The 15,402-nt window shown below is 41.8% G+C and overlaps 1 pseudogene; it reads left to right on the top strand.

The window, feature by feature from the left end:
* The first annotated feature begins 969 nt into the window (after window positions 1-969).
* On the top strand, window positions 970-1,087 carry LOC135051643 (5S ribosomal RNA; annotated as a pseudogene).
* The last annotated feature ends 14,315 nt before the right edge of the window (window positions 1,088-15,402 follow it).

The following is a 15,402-nucleotide window of genomic DNA, read 5'->3' as shown; positions in this document are numbered from 1 at the left end:
GTATCCCCCAGACGTGCACCAGCTGACAGTGAGGAACGCGGACGCCTGCTTCCGGATTGGGCGTTGCCGCGGTGACGTCACTAAGGACGCCTCTCGACGTACGTTTCACCTTTGGTAGGCTTGGTCACGAGGCTCTCATTAGGATTACCAACACCTGACTATTTTTTCTCCCCCACAGTACTTTACTCCTACAGCGGTAGTGCACAGCTAAAACTGTACAAAGTATTCACTATTTGTACTATCTCCCCGCTCATGCCTTAATGGATATCAAATAGCTTTATGCTATCTATTATAATTGTATCTCTCCACTGCATGTTCTTTCTTTTTTTCAACAGTAGCAAATTATTTGCATAATAATCTCTAATGCTATGTCAGTCCATAAGAATATGCTACAGAGTTTATTTTCCTGTGAGCCAGCCTTGAGCTCTAATCATCATTTTTGCCCCTGTATCTATTGATCAAGATATGAGCACACATTCTTTGTTGCCTTTACTGAATGTTATACGGTATAATTAATTTTTCATGCGAGCCAGCCTTGAGCTCTAAACCTATATCTTCCTGACTCCCCTTTTTTTTGCTCCTTATTGATGGAACAAATAACAGTGCACATACTTTAGTGCTTCTATTATTATTGTTGTGTTGCAATTATCTATGAGCCAGCCCTGAGCTTTTAATATACCGTGTGTGCAGAATTTGCTATTTACACAACATATTTCATTGTGAGTGCATTTTTCCACATTTTCACTCAGTAACTATTTGAGATATTTTCTCTAGGATTATTTATCTTTTAGATCTCCTATTGGGAGACCTATATAAATAACACCTTTCTACTTTAAGATTTCCCTTTCTCTCTCTATCTTATTGACTCACCGCACACTCTTTTCTGGAAATACCTCGGACTAATTTTAGTCTTGATTCATGCAAAGTACAATAAGTAGAGTGTGACTTATCTTTTTCCTTTATTTAACGGCCCACGGCCATACTACCCTGAATACGCCCGATCTTGTCCGATCTCGGAAGCTAAGCAGATATGGCCTGGTCAGTATTAGGAAGGGGAACCTCCTGAGAATACCAGGTGCAGTGGGCCATTTTTTAAGGAAAAGAGCTGCCCCCAATTCTGAATTTATTCCACACACTCTCTTATTTGGAAAAACATTTCAGACTATTATGGTACTGACTCATTAGAGTACAGAACTAGTGGTGGTTTTTTTCTTTTTCTCCCCTCTTCCTCTTTTCTCTCTTTTCCTCCATCCTAGGCCCACTGCCATACTACCCTGAATACGCCCGATCTTGACCGATCTCGGAAGCATAGCAGGCATGGCCTGGCCAGTATCAGGACGGGCAACTTCCTGAGAATACCAGGTGCAGTGGGCCCCTACTCTCCGCCCCAATCCAACTCCCCTCCCCCCCCCTTTCTTTTTTATCTCCCCGTTCCTTTCTCCCCCCCTCCTCCCATCTAGGGAAATCTAAATACTCTTTTCGCCCCATTCTCATTACATCCATCCTGAGCTCTATTTTTACAAACCTCATCCAGTCTGCATATATGCATATATACCTATCATTGATATCCATAACTTAGGCATGTACAGTGATTTCTTGGATACCTGGGACCTTAAGAAACCATTCGGTATCCTCCACTATCCCTTTGATATTTTCACCCTTTTCTTTAATTTATCTTGTACCTCATTTGTTAAAAAGGTTAAATAAGATTTCTTCTACATATTAATCATAACAGACACGAGTCCCAACTTCTTGTCCAAAAGTTTCTTTATTCAAGGATTGATTAAAAGTTACGTTTTAATATTTATTATTATACATATTATTTCTAATATTACAAATGAGTGCTCCCAAAAAAGGGTTTTTTGTCTTTTTCTCCTTCTTTTCCAAATTGCTTCAATAGTAAACATGACCGGTCTATTTGGTTTCGTTCAAATAATACACATACATGACATTACTTCAATATATATAATTTTAAATCATCATGATGTCTGGTGCTTGATATTATTATAGTTATGTACTGTATGAAATAAGTGTCGAATCCATCTCTGTGGCATGTCCGTGTAAATGCGTGTGTTACCATATATTGCTGTGCTCGCTGCGCGTATTTGCAAGTATAGCGACTCATAATGTGTGTAGTTTGTATGTTCTCTTTATGTAATATATTTGACTTCGACAGTCCACCCTTTGGCAGTAAACAATAACTGCCATCAATTATTAACATAAGAAAAAAATATTTCATACCATAATCGGTGACCTAGACACAAGTATGTATGCATTTCGCAAATCAGATGCTTGACTATATTTGGGGAAGACAGGGAGGAGGACGAGACATCCTCTATATGCACTCGGCGGTCACGGGACCACTGGTTGGGTGTGGGACAACATTTAACCTATAGAGTATGCTGGGACAGTGCTTTGGCCTATAATGTCTGATTTGCGACGAACATTTCACACATACATGTACCTACGTCTTTGTACACTGATGTTTGGATTCAATTGAGGTTCTGCTGGGTAGGTGAAAAAGACACAAACAAATCGTGACAGTGACATATAAAATTTTCATGATCTACATATTCCTATCATTTTCTGAACATTGTTTCCATTTCTGGAACGTATGCTAGGTCTGTTTAATCATTGAACAAGGGTTATAAGTAGTGTCCTTCCTAAATAACGTAAACCTTCGGAGTTCGGTGAGAGCCACTCATAAACCTTTCTTCCACATATATTAATGAGCTCTTTATCTGCAATGTGTGAATAGCCATTGTCTGACTGTTCCTGATTACCTCTGAACTCCATAACTACTAGAACTTTGATTTTTCTCTGACTTTAACAAACTGATCGGCTAATCCTGGGATCCTATAAGGAAATCACTCCTTCCTAGAGAACCAGTTCCAGTCCCACACTCGACTCCTCATAAAAAAACCTCGCAAAAATAGAATATCCTGAAAGAAAATGTTTGTCAGCGGGAAAGAGAGAAAAGAGAAATAGAACAAAACAACTCTTGTTCATAACAAATCAATTACAATGACTGGTCTTTCTGCAGTCCTTTAGTATGCTCAGGTAATGTCCAACAGTGCCACCTCTCAGTCTTCACAGAACAGAGTCTCTGGATATACTTTTGCGATCTCTTTGCCTTGCTCTTTGAATACACAGTTCACTTGGAACACACAGTTCACTTTGCTCTCCGCCTTGCTCTTTGAACACACAGTTCACTTGGAACACACAGTTCACTACGAACACACAGTTCACAAACTCGATGAATGTGAGCAATAAACTACTTTGTCACGAGTACTCTCCGGGTCAGCGACCTTCTTGCAGTGGGACGAGTGGACCCAAATCTCTCTTTCGGCGACCTTTAGTGCTGTCAACAAAACTTGGTATGGTCCTTCCCACCTGTCTATTAGGCAACCCGAGCGTAAGAGCAATCACACAGTCTCTTGGTTCACAATCAAGACAATTAGCATTTGGCATACCAGCAATCAACAGTTTCAAGTTCTTTTGTCAAGTTCTCAAATGCTGGCTCATCTCAACAAGGTACTGTACTGTCACCTCATTGGTGTATTTCTGATCATTGTGCGGATCAATCATGACATGAGGTTGTCTTCCAAAAACAACCAAAAAGACACAAATACCAAAACCAAAAACAAATTTTGAAGAGGGTGATTTGTCGAGTGAAGATCTGGGAGTGGTTCCGAAGCTACGTAATACTAGTGGCAGTATCTATGATCACAATAGTACAATTTCAAGCTTTGCTCCTACTTCTAGGGGTATCATTATCTACACACAAATTTCTGCGCAATTTTCCTTTGCGGTAAACACAGCAGCATCCGTGGCGGCAGGAAATGCCTCTACCCAGTTTGAGAAAACATCAGTGCACACCAATACATAACAATAATTCCTAAAGGGTGTTAACTGTACGAAGTCGATTTGTATTTCCTGAAAAGATCCGTCTGCAGGACGGATATGGGATGGCTCTGTTGGTATTGCTTTACCAATATTCTTCCTCAAGCAAGTAAGACAGGTCATTGCTCTCTTTACCTGCATGAGAAAAGAATCCTGGCGCACACCAGTAGACTCTCATCAGCCTGCACCTACCCTCTTTGCCTAGATGAGTCAGACCGTGTGCCACCTCAGCTAGACTTGGAAGGTATGCTCTAGGGGCTACTGGCTTACCGTGTCCACCTGCCCACAGTCCTGAGGACTCCTGGCCATACCCCTTTGTCCTCCAGACTGCCTCTTCCTGCAGGGAACACAAATTTTTGTATCTTAATTTAACTATCGTGTGTTTGCAATAACTCAAAAAGAAAAAAAAAGAAAAAAGAAACATCTCTAGAGGAGAGAAAGAAGAAGAAAATGAAAAAGAAAATGTCAGGTTTGCCATTCACCAACAGGCATATCAGTGTCTATACAAAATTTCCCTTCACCAGTATTCCCATTCTCCACCCTTTGTGCATGACAAGGCACACTGCAGTAATACTGGTGTCATCGTGCTGTTGAGATATACTGGGTTTGGGCAGAACTCTGAAGGACCTAGGCATGTGGAGTTTGAACTGTACTTGGGTCCATGTATTGTACCACCCTGTGTGAACGCAAAAGATGAAGAGGAAACTGTAGAGAAACAGAACAGAGGTTGGTGACAGATGAGTTTGTAGAGGTGAAGAAGATTTTATAAAAATTTGACAACTGGATTGGGCACTACGGGGGAGTGATTCTCTACTTGGTCTACTCCCCCTAAAAAAAAAATCTGTGTGTCTTATCTCTACTGGGACTATCCCAGCCATCAATCCAGTGTCCTGTCCATCCTAAGTTCATAGGGAACCCGGTATCTGTGAGTTAATTTCCTCTACCTGTGATGGACATGCATCTAGAACAGTGAAATGTAACATTAGTAAGTTGCATTTTTTCTGTTCTTCCCATTAACCGAATCTGTGTTTTCTATATGGCTCGTGATTCCTTACTATATGTCCCTTGGTCCCGTCTATGTGTTTAATAATGTGGCTTGTGTTTTCTGTCTAGGGGATCTATATTGACTATGTGTCCTACTACTCCTACAATCTCTGGCAAAATGCCCTTCCTTCCTACAAGTGTAACATATTATTGACCATTAGGGATCTGGGGTTTGGACTGATGGGTCTTTCCTGTATGTGCCAGTATACTTACCGTCCTCAACCTCTCCACCTGTTGTTCTCTGCGCCTAACACTATTCTTGTGATAGCACACTATCTAAAATTAGCTACTGTGACTCCTTTCCAATTTCGCAAAGAAGTCTGCACCCTGACACTCAATGCCTTATTGAGCCCGTCCATTTGTACAGAGACAGCCACCTCCCATTTGCCGAATTAGTGTTTTCCAGTGATCTTATCCAGACGGAGAGTTTTCTATTTCTGCAAAAGACAAAAACAAAAAAAAGTTAAACAAGCTTCTAGGTCATGCAAAGTATTTCATTCAATCCTTCTCATCCCGTATTAAGGGTCTGTACGTGGTCCAACAAACATTTCCAAGCTCATCTTTACTAGGGGCATTACTAGGAATGAATACTTCTTATATGGTAACTGAAAGAAATACCCTGGGGTTACCTTGTCTCTGTCTGCTTTCCTACTGGCAAATACTAATGTGCGGACAGGTTTTTTTCTCCATTTCTGACGTTACTTTCTTGATTTTTTATTTTTTATTTTTTTACTATATATGTACACGAATGATACCATACTTACCTGTTCCACTGGTCTCAGCGACTTCCCCCACAGGCTACTGCTCTTCTTTTACCAGTTGGATACTCCTCTGGGTGCATGAGAAATGGCTGAAAATGATCAGGTCACCTTCTCCTCCTAAATAAAACTTCAACATTCATTAGTACATATATAGGTTACAGTCATATTTTTATTATTTTTATTATTATCTATAGTTTGTATGCCGGTCGTAACTGCTTCCACATCTACATAAGGCGGTGTACTTGCATTCTCTTTTTTTTTCTTCCCACTTATTTATTGTTGCTACAAGTTTAAACAGTTCTTATATTTCCATTCTTGTCTTATATGACTTTGGTTAGACATACCACCTGCAATACCTTAGGATCAAACTCACCAACCCCTCTTGCTGTCACAGGTTTAAACAATTTGTATGTCTGACCCTTTTTTTGGGGGGGGGTTTATCAGACATATTCTTATCCTTAAGTTCTGCAATACCTCTGGTTCAAAGCTGCCCACTTTAGGGAATGGTACCCTATCTTTGTCAGTCATACATACCCATTCATTGCAAAAAGCCTCCGTGTGTGAACCATACTTTTCACACATAATAAACCTCGCTGACCCCCTGGGCCGCGGCACCTCAACCTGAACCCTAGTTTCTAAATGCCCACTGCTTGTGCAATTGGATCCCATCGCGGACTTTTTGCCAATAAACGCAATCCCCAATGCACACCGCAGATAGACGGTGAAAGACACTTAACGCTTTCACTCGCTCCTTCTCCACTGAGTACCACGACTCACTCCAATAGTGACCACCGCGTACCCAGCGAGGCCCTAACTGGTTTCTATTCACTGGAAGTGTTTAGGAGTGACTTACCTATTCCAGTGAATATCTGCCGCTGGAGAATTTCCTGAGAGAGACCAACGAAAACTCCCTATACACCTATACACAAATCACACTTGCGTATGCTCTATACAGCGCTAATGATACCGCGATTTTACGCAAAAGCTCGTAAAGGGGTATCCAGTTGCACTATATATATATCGCACCCACAAATGCGCGGTCCAATTGCACAGCATATAGGTACTTGTTACCGATCTGCCGTACAACCACGGGTCGTTGTACAAACTGGGACCCTCAGTCCGGAGCGTAATACCAAAAAAACCTTTTTACTTCAATACTTCGCAATACAATGCACTATCACGCTCCTCTACAAATCACCTCATGATTTGCGTATTTCAATCTATATTAATGTGAGTCAGCCACTTCACGCCACCAAGCTTCCTCTTACTTGATGTACCCACGGGACCCGACTTCCGGGGTTCAGTTCCACTCACTCCTACGTTCCCTCTCTCAAGTACACTTTGTCTTTTCTGTACAGAAAATTTGGAGTCATTCAGATAGGCAGCATTACCCCAGAGGCAATACAGTTTTTAAACTAAATTTAGAGTAACCTGCTTTTGAAATCTGATAGTTATGTGCTATTGTATTAAATGTCTACTATCCAACCTTTGAACTAAACGACACTATTGTATAATTTGTACTTAGCGCCCGCATTCTTACGCACTTTGCGCAAAGACGCGTCCGTGCGTGTCCCTTACGCTGCTTGCGCAGTCCTTTACTTTGTCCGAGACACGTGTACAAAACCCTGCGTCCGCAATAAAACAAATCACACAGCTTCTATAAATGTGAGCAATACTAACTACTATTGCCCACTAAACACAACTTGTTCTGTATAAACTTTTATGAAGACCTGCGTTTGTGTCTTTATACTTACTTCCTTAAACATTTATTTTAGTTTTAACTATATAGCAACAAATGTATCCGGTTTCACACAGATCTATAATGACTAGCAATAATCAATAATTTAAATGATATGATTCAGATTGGATAGCTATCTTGCAGAACATACACTGATATAAATATACACATAGTTATAATAATTATATATATGTACCATTCACTGGTCTCCTATGAGACTCATTTACCCATTCAGTGCTTCTAATTTGCATATCAACAGAGGTTCATATGCCTGTTCAAGAGGGTAGTGGGACAGGTTAATTAACATTTCAATGGCTATCCTAAACTAGCAAGCAGATTTTAACTAAATCCTAGAGGTAAAAGAAAAAAAAACTTTTTTTTTAAGTCTGTGTGTAATTCTTACGTCAAGTATTCATCTCTTAACTCTCACTAGGCCCAGCTGAAACTATTTGTAATTGACTATGGCATGGGTTAAATAAATGCATTGGCAACTCATAAATGGTGTTTGATGTGACCAAGGAAAGCTGATTATTCTGAGCAGTGAAAATCAGCCATTTAGAAAATGACCTTCCCAAAAATGGCCGCTGCTCCTCCACCTTCCACATCCATGAGGATTACACAAAATGGTGGACAGGCCATGTGGTTAGTCCAAAATGGAGGACAGACCATGCGGCTTCCTTTGTCACAAAGAAATCACACATCATACAAGCACCAGAAGTTATTTTAGGCCTGAGTTAAAAATAAAAACTATATCAAGGCTATGCAGCAACTTTTAAATGTACTTTTAACCCTACTTAACAGATAAGCAATCCAATCTGAATCAAACACAATATGACTTATTTGAACCTTGTTTTGCAACAATAAAAATAAAAATTTTCATCTTAAATATTATGAGAAACGCATTGTCCCTTGAATTTCATATCAGCGTCTTACTAATAACACAACAATACACACGAATATGATGATTTTCTCAGTTTTTATGATGCGTCCATCACAAGCTGATCGACCACAGCATCGCGTTTATAATGTACAGTGCATCATTAAGAACGTGATATCGCGGACCAGCCCCCATCTAAGAATGCCAAATTGATTTCTCACAAATAGTTAAAATGCCCGCTCTAATATATATTGCAGACGACAGGCGCATCTTATTACCATATACGATAAAAGTGCGCTGTACATCGCAAAACACTGTATACCATAAGAGAAAACAATACACCCACACATTATCTGAGTTCCAAAGCTCATTGAAGTAAATATTTGCTATTAAAAGGATATGGATTCAATATATATTACAAAGTACAGTATACCTATAGTTACATGAATACAACTCACACAGTAAGCAGTTAAAACATAGTTACATACAATTACATACAGTTACATGCCAGCGATACAATACCATTATCCTTAAGTTATATAAATTCGTCTTTCCATATCACTCTCTCTCTCTCTGTAATGTAATGCTGGGACTCCATCTTCCTCTGAGACCTTACAGCAACTCTGAGACCAAAACAGGAACTGATCTGCCAGCAAGTCCATCATCGTCTCAGACTTTACAGCCACTCTGAGACCAAAACAGGGACTACCTTCCTGTGTGATCAGTGTGTTATCTAGTTTCTGGGGGAGGGGTTCATGATGAGTCACTATTCTCTTTGAATATGCTGATCAGGTTCAGCCTTGAAGACGTCCAAAGGGCTGGCCTGAGTTTCCTGTCCACTACCTGTTTGGTCTATGTATTGGTCTAATAAAAGTGATTTTAGCTTTTATACATGTAATCATAACTATCCGCTGCCATGTCCCACAACTTCACAACAAGTATCAAATTAATCTACACATCAATCTGATTGCTTCAATAGTAAACATGACCAGTCTATTTGGTTTCGTTCAAATAATACACATACATGACATTACTTCAATATATATAATTTTAAATCATCATGATGTCTGGTGCTTGATATTATTATAATTATGTACTGCATGAAATAAGTGTCGAATCCATCTCTGTGGCATGTCCGTGTAAATGCGTGTGTTACCATATATTGCTGTGCTCGCTGTGCGTATTTGCAAGTATAGTGACTCATAATGTGTGTAGTTTGTATGTTCTCTTTATGTAATATTTTTGACTTCGACACGGGTTTATGGGCTGGTTATCTCCTATAATAATAGCCCAGATCTGTGACTCTGTGACTGTGTGTATACCGCTGGGCATGGCTAGGAGCTCTCATTGGTTTAGCGGCAGGTCTATCACACCCAGTCCACAGCTGATTGGGTGAGAAATGCCCTCCCACACAGGTTACATCCAATGGATTTTAGAAATGCTGACTTTGCAAAAATGAGGAGATGTTTAAGTGATTCATTGGTGGACTGGAGGAACTTGGAAGGAGTGTAGGAGAGGTGGGAATAACTAAAAAGTGCAATACTAAGAGCAACATACCTTGGTATCAAAAGGGTTAGGAAAAGCACCAGAAAAGGGAAGCCAATGTGGTTCATGAAAGAAGTATCAACTAATGTGAAAGCAAAAAGATGGCTTTTAGGAAATATAAACAGACTCAAAATAATAACGACAAAGAGGTGTACCTTGACAGACAGAAGGATGCTAAGAAAGTGATCAGACGTGCAAAGGCAGAAGCTGAGGAGAAAATGGCCCAGTCAGTAGATAAAGGGGGCAAAACTTTTTTTAAGTATATAAGTGAAAGGAGAAATCAAATGGAGGAATAATAAGACTTAAAACAGAGAGTTAGCATTTGGTGGAGGGAGACAAGGCAATAGCAGTTCACCTAAATAATTATTTTTGCTCAGTATTTAGAGCAAATGTAGTTCCACTGCACAAAAGTGAAAGCAAGGAAGAAGCAAGTAACTACAGACCAGTAAGCCTTATATCAGTAGTAGGGAAAGTAATGGAAAAACTATTAAAAGAATGAGTTGTTTAACATCTTAAATCAAACAACTTACAGGATTCAAAACAGCATGGATTTACTGGTGGGAAATCATGCTAAACAAATCTTATTGATTTTTTTGACTCTGTGATGAAAATAATAGATCAAGGGGGAGCTGTAGATGTAGCATATCTAGACTTTAGTAAGGCATTTGACACTGTCCCACATCGCAGACTGCTAAATAAATTTGAAAGCATAGGGGTGGATTATAAAACAGTTAAATGGATAAGTACCCGGTTGCAGGATAGGAAACAGACAATTGTAGTAAATGGAGTGCAATATATGGAGAAAAATGTTACCAGTGGAGTACCCCAGGGATCTGTACTTGGACCAGTTCTCTTTAATATCTTTGTTGGTGACATTGCAAATAGTATTGAAGGGAAAGTATGCCTTTTTGCAGATGATACAAAGATATGCAACAGGGTAGACACACGGAGGGGTAAAACAAATGATTGATTGCCTAGGTAGGCTTGAGAAATGGTCAAGAACATGGCAACTACAGTTTAATGCAAAATCATGCACTTGGGTCTCAAAAACCTAAAGGCTAAATAGAGTATCAAGGGTACTATAATGGAAACTACTGAAGATGAAAGGGATTTAGGAGTCACTATTTCAAGTGATTTAAAGGCAGGAAAGCAATGCAACAAAGCAATGAGAAAGGCAAGTCAGATGCTTGGTTGCATAGGGAGAGGAATCAGTAGCAGGAAAAAAAGAAGTAATAATGCCACTGTATAGGTCATTGGTACGGCCCCATCTGGGATACTGTGTCCAGTTCTGGAGACCATGGGGGGTCATTCCGAGTTGATCGCTAACTGCCGTTGTTCGCAGCGCAGTGATCAGGCTGAAAATCTGCATTCCTGCGCATGCGTATGCCCCGCACTGCGCTCGCGCGATGTACGGGTACAAAGGCATTTGTTGTTTTGCACAGGTTCTAGCAAAGTTTTCAGTCGCACTGACGGCCGCAAGAAGATTGACAGGAAGGGAGCGTTTCTGGGTGTCAACTGACCGTTTTCAGGGAGTGTTTGCAAAAACGCAGGCGTGTCTGAAAAAACGCAGGCGTGGCTGGGCGTTCACTGGGCGGGTGTATGACGTCAAATCCAGACACAAATAGGCTGAAGTGATCGCAAGCTCTGAGTAGGTTCAGAGCTACTCAGAAACTGCACAAACTGTTTTTGCAGAACTCGGTTGCACATGCGTTCGCACTTCTGCTAAGCTAAAATACACTCCCCAGTGGGCTGAGACATAGCGTTTGCATGGCTGCTAAAACTAGCTAGCGAGTGATCAACTCGGAATGAGCCCCCATATCTTCAGAAGGATATAAGTACATTAGAGAGTGTACAAAGAAGGGCAACTAAAATGGTGCATGGCCTACATCACAAAACTTACCCAGAAAGGCTAAAAGTTCTTAACATATATAGTTTGGAGGAGAGAAGGGAAAGGGGGAACATGATAGAAACTTTCAAATATACCAACGGTCTTAACAAAGTTCAGGAGGGAAACATTCTTCAAAGGAAGAGAAGTATTAGAACTCGGGAACATACACTGAAACTGGAGGGAGGCAGGTTCAGGGTACATTTAAGGAAAAATTATTTCACAGAAAGGGTAGTGGATAAGTGGAATAGCCTCACATCAGAGGTGGTAGAGGCTAAGATGGTAGAGCAATTTAAACATGCTTGGGATAGGCATATGAATATCCTTACAAAGAATTAAGGTTCGAAAAGGGGTTGAGATTACCTAAAGGATAAAAAACTTGCTGTGTCCGCAACACCACCTCTTTATGGTTTAATCTACTATCTGTTGGTCATTACTAATTTCTTATGAACTCAGCAGATTATACACTCCTGTCTAATCCGCTGCATTAAAATGCCTATGGTGACACCACTGTCAGACATCTATACAGAAGGTGGATCAACACCACATTAGGCAACAAACCTTTGAATCTATTGGTGCTTAGATTAACCTACGGGATATTATCATAGGAGACTTTAGCTACCCACTCGCTGTTAGTGGACATATGTTAAGATACTCCTGCGATTACATACAATAATTTTTCACCTTGGCAGTATTTACTGTTTATTAATCTCATATTACCTTGGTATTTATATTTATTAAAAAAATAATTAAAAAAATATATATATTTTTTTAGAATACCGTATCTTGATTGTCACACCATATTTTACTTGATCCTAAATAAAGGTTAAATTTTATTGTCTCATTTTTTCATAAAGAGTGCCCCAGCACAGATTCTTTCTTTTCTCCTTTTTATTTTCCTATGTAAATTTACTGACTCTGGGAGCACCACCGACGGTATATTCACACATCAGTGTTATATTTCCAATGTCGGTCACGGACATTTTTACCTTTCAGTAAGGTCTTGTCTGTTATCATTTACCAGTGCGGAACACCCTCTTTATCTTTTTGCATTAGGATAAAAAAAGGGGCAGACTAGATAGGCCAAGTGGTTCTTATCTGCCGTCAAATTCTATGTTTCTATGGGAGGCTCTGCCCTTTAGCTGCAGGATTAACAATGGGGCTTATGGAGCTGCAGCTCCATGCCCACACCCCAAAGTAGGCCCACTGCCATACCCGCCAACATTTGACACTAAAAAAATGCTACAAATTAGAAAAAGGGGTGTGGTCATGGGTAAAGGATTAGTGGCCACGCCCCCTTTCCTATACTTTCAATGAAAATTTGGAGAGTCAAAAATCAGTACAAAGCCCTTTTTGGCCGGTACCGACCATAAAAAACAGTACTGTACTTGCCAAAAAGGTACAGTTGGAGGGTATGCCACTGCATCTGCAGCAAGTCTCTGCGCTGTAGATAGGGGAAAAAAATCCTTTTACTGCAGCGTCCTATGCCCTGCTGCCAGTCCACCTGTCCCCTCCGGCATCAACAATCCCCACTCCCTAGCCGCGGAGCAGGTGGAACAAAAGCTGCTACGGCCACCGGCATAGATGTGTATGAAAGCGGCGCAGCGGAAGGCTTTCATAGCCCTCCCTGCGCCGCATACTCTCTGAGCCCCGGAGCCTCCTCTGTGTCACGATCCGGGTATCTGGACGCCATTTCTTACCCATCAGATGCCTCCTAAGGCTGGCTCAGCGCTCCAGGACCGGATCCCATCTGTTATCCTAATGTTCACATTCCTGCATCCTCTCCTGTCTCTCTGAGACGCTGTCACAGTAACGCCTTATTACATCTGGCATGGCGTCTCCCGCGGCCTCCGCCGCCGTCCCTGAGCTTCTGCATGCAGAGTGTCAGAGTGGCGATTAGGTCAGCCGCGGCCTCCGCTGTGTCCGCGTGGTTGGATGTGCACTTGTCAGCCTGGCGTCTCCTGTCTCCAGTGGCCGGCGCCGCCATTACTGTTTTCATTACCACATGGATTACAAACCAAACTTCCCTCCAAGTGTCTGCATGGGCGCAGCCATCTTGGATTCTGTCAGCTGATCATTTCCTCCAATCTGTTGTCAGTATTGTTAATCTGCATAATTGCCTAGCCAATCCCTTCCTTGCTGCAGGTATAAATACACTGTGCCTGAGCAAGGAAGGCGTCAGTGCTTTGGTTGTCAAACCTAGTTCCTGTTTGTCTCTCTCCTGTGATTGTCTTCCAGGTTCCAGCTCCTGTCTCAAGACTTCCACCATAGAGACCCGCACCAGCATTCCACCTGCGGTGTAGCCTGACTCTCCAATCCATTGTGGATTCATCTGTTTCCAGCTACAACATTACCTGCTTCCAGCTCAGCTTCCAGCAGAGTACAGCTTCCCTTAAAGGGCCGGTGCCCTTTCTACACTTTACCACTCTCCACCGGTATTATTATTTCTCCGCTCTCAAGTTCTACATTTCAGTTCATATTTCATCGCTCCCAAGTTCATTTATTATTTAACTGGTTCCAGCCTGTATCCACTCCGTGCTAACAACAGTCTGGTTCCAGCCAGTATCCACAGCAGCTGTTTTATCTTCAGCAACCCAGCTTTTCCTGGAACACCAGCTGGCACAATCCTGGGTTATCTCCATTGCTACAGTCGGGCCTGGTAAGGACTTTCCATCTAGAAGATCATAAGAACTATCTCACACTACCAGTGCCCTGTGGCTCCTGCCATCCTGTAGTACCCAGGAACTGTATTTATTCTTTGCTGACTTTTACGTTTTCTTTTACTGCTGCTGTGTTGCGGAGTTGTCATAATAAACATCATTGACTTTTATCCAAGTTGTCGTGGTCACGCCTTCGGGCAGTTATTATTCATGTTACTTACATGTCCAGGGGTCTGATACAACCTCCCAGGTTCCGGTACATCTCAGCCCCTACAACTGAGGCTGCCTCCCGTCAGCTCAGGCCCTCAGTTGTGACAGTAAGCACTGACCTAATGAATCCAGCCGGAGACCAGGATCAAGCGGCCAGGCCGATGCAAGAACTAGCAGCCCGACTAGAACATCAGGAGGCTGCACAGGGCCACATCATCCGCTGTCTCCAGGATCTCTCTACTCGGCTGGATGGGATTCAGACAACTCTCCGTGGATCAGGCGCGTCTGGTGCGTCAACCACAGTGACTCCAGCTATAACCCCACCCACCTTACCCATTTCTGCTCCACGTCTTCATCTTCCAACGCCAGCAAAATTTGACGGATCTCCAAGATTCTGCAGGGGATTTCTCAACCAGTGTGAGATTCAGTTTGAGCTACAACCTGGCAATTTTCCCAGTGACCGTACAAAAATTGCCTACATTATTTCTCTTCTCAGTGGCTCAGCCCTTGATTGGGCATCACCGTTATGGGAGAGGTCCGACACCCTGCTATCTTCCTACACTGCCTTCGTGTCAACATTCAGGCGCATCTTCGACGAGCCAGGCCGGGTAACCTCAGCTTCATCCGAGATTCTCCGTTTACGCCAGGGGTCACGTACTGTAGGACAATATCTGATACAGTTCCAGATCCTGGCATCCGAACTGGCATGGAACGACGAGGCCCTGTATGCTGCATTCTGGCATGGCTTATCTGAGCGTATTAAAGATGAGTTAGCTACC

This window comes from Pseudophryne corroboree, chromosome 2 (assembly GCF_028390025.1).
Source record: "Pseudophryne corroboree isolate aPseCor3 chromosome 2, aPseCor3.hap2, whole genome shotgun sequence".
Lineage (NCBI taxonomy): Eukaryota > Metazoa > Chordata > Amphibia > Anura > Myobatrachidae > Pseudophryne > Pseudophryne corroboree.
This window is presented reverse-complemented; position numbering and strand designations above follow the sequence as displayed.